This window comes from Tasmannia lanceolata, unplaced genomic scaffold (genome assembly GCF_043159265.1).
Source record: "Tasmannia lanceolata isolate RefF3 unplaced genomic scaffold, GAP_Taslan_0.1 ptg000066l, whole genome shotgun sequence".
Lineage (NCBI taxonomy): Eukaryota > Viridiplantae > Streptophyta > Magnoliopsida > Canellales > Winteraceae > Tasmannia > Tasmannia lanceolata.
Genome location: NW_027518743.1, coordinates 60001 through 62500, shown reverse-complemented (window position 1 = coordinate 62500; position 2500 = coordinate 60001).

Genomic DNA, 2500 nt, shown 5'->3' with positions numbered 1-2500 from the left:
TTTGAAACCGAGCATCAATGCCACAGAAAGTCCCGGGGCGCCAGCTGGAGCCATCATCCGACGTGCCATGGCTCTGGTCCCATGGTCTTCGCAACCGAGCATTCGTGACACCCGCGGGGCCAGGACACCAACCCTTCCGACACGAGCATTCGCGCATGTTCTTTGGCCACACAACGGCGCCAGCACGAGCAAAATCATCCGCGGTGTGGTGGCCTTGCACGGCCTTTTGTCTTTGGAACCAACCATCAGTGCCACGGGAAGTGCCGGAGTCCCGGCATCCGCGGTGCCAAGTCATTGCGCCCTTGGTCTCTGCAGCGGGGCATGCCGGGCACTCCCAACCATTGCAAGCAAGCAAGCAAGCAAGAAAGAAAGTAAGTAAGTAAGTAAGTATTACATATAGGGGCGGGACATGCGGGGAGATCTGCGAAACGTGCATTACGGGGCACACGCGTACCTACCGGGGCATACCGACCCCTATTGGGGCACACGTGTGCATATCGGGGCATACCGGGCCTATCGGGGCACACGCGTACATACCGGGGCATACCGAGCCCTACTGGGGCACACGTGCGCATATCGGGGCGTACCAAGCCTATCGGGGCATACGCATGTATCCCAAGGCATACCGAGTCTATCCGGGCATACGCGTTCATACCGGGGCGTAACGGGCCTATCGGGGCATACTTGGGCATATCCGGGCAAAAAATGCCCAAAACTTGCGCAACCTTGGCAACCGTGGTCCATTCCTCTCTATATGCCTAGCCTTGCCAACCGTGGTCCATTCCTCACTATATGCCATGGCCTTGTGCCCATGGTCTTCCCAAGACAGCGTCCAAGGCCCCCGGAAGGCCAAGGGAGCCCAACCCAGCAATGCCCTGCTATGGCAAGCCAAGGCCAAGCATTCCGGTGCCTATCCGGGCAAAAATGCAATTCCTCTCTATATGCCTAGCCTTGGCAACCGTGGTCCATTCCCCACCATATGCCATGGCCTTGTGCCCATGGTCTTCCCAAGACAGTGTCCAAGGCGCCCGGAAGGCCAAGGGAGCCCAACCCAGCAATGCCCTGCTTTGGCAAGCCAAGGCCAAGCATTCCGGTGCCTAACCTTGGCAACCGTGGTCCTTTCCTCACCATATGCCATGGCCTTGTGCCCATGGTCTTCGCAAGACATCGTCCAAGGCGCCCAAAAGGCCAAGGGAGCCCAACCCAGCAATGCCTTGCTAGGACAAGCCAAGGCCAAGCATTCCGGTGCCTATCCGGGCAAAAACGCCCAAAGCATGCCCATTCCTTAGCCTATCCAGGCAAAAACGCCCAAAATCTGCACATTCTAGTGCCTATCCGGGCAAAAACGCCCACCAGCATGCCACCCTCCTATAGGGTTTGCGCAACCAACCAGCCTAACCACCAGTGGCAACCAAAGGTGCTGTTAGCGACGACTTCTGAAGACGCAACGAGACGCGACGTGTTTGCGCCCAGACGCGACGAGACGATGCGGGATCTGCGCCCAAGAATGCCTAGACCCGTCGACTTGATGCGGGATCAGCTCGCCCAAGCATGCCTAGTGTGCAAGGCCTGTGTGCAAGGCTAGTGTCCAAGGCTAGTGTGCAAGGCTCATGTGGAACGCTAGTGCGCAAGGCTAGTGCCCAAGGCTTGTGTGCCAGGCCCGTGTGCAAGGCTAGTGTCCAGGGCTTGTGTGCATTGCTTGAGTGCAAGGCTTGTGTGCATTGCTCGAGTGCATGGCTTGTGTGCAAGGGTTGTGCGCAAGGCTAGTGTGCGGGGCTTGTGCGCATGGCTAATGTGCACGGCTTGTGTGCATGGCTACCGTGCAAGGCTAGTTTGCATGGCTAGGGTGCAAGGCTCGCATGCGAGGCTAGTGTGCAAGGCTGCGTGCAAGGGAAGCGTGCAGGGCGAGTGTGCGAGGCCACTGTGCACGGCGCCAGCACTAGCGAGCCATCATCCGCGTTGCCATGGCTCGCTTGGCCTTGGCTTGCCAGGCCCCGACACGAGCAATCGCGCATTTTCTTTGCAACCGACCATCAATGCCGCCCAACGGGGCCAGCACGAGCAGTCATCCGCGGTCCCCTGGCCCTGCGCACGTTTGTCTTTGAAACCGAGCATCAATGCCACAGAAAGTGCCGGGGCGCCAGCTGGAGCCATCATCCGACGTGCCATGGCTCGCTTGGCCTTGGCTTGCCGGGCCCCGACACGAGCAATCGCGCATTTTCTTTGCAACCGACCATCAATGCCGCCCAACGGGGCCAGCACGAGCAGTCATCCGCGGTCCCCTGGCACTGCGCACGTTTGTCTTTGAAACCGAGCATCAATGCCACAGAAAGTGCCGGGGCGCCAGCTGGAGCCATCATCCGACGTGCCATGGCTCTGGTCCCATGGTCTTCGCAACCGAGCATTCGTGACACCCGCGGGGCCAGGACACCAACCCTTCCGACACGAGCATTCGCGCATGTTCTTTGGCCACACAACGGCGCCAGCACGAGCAAAATCA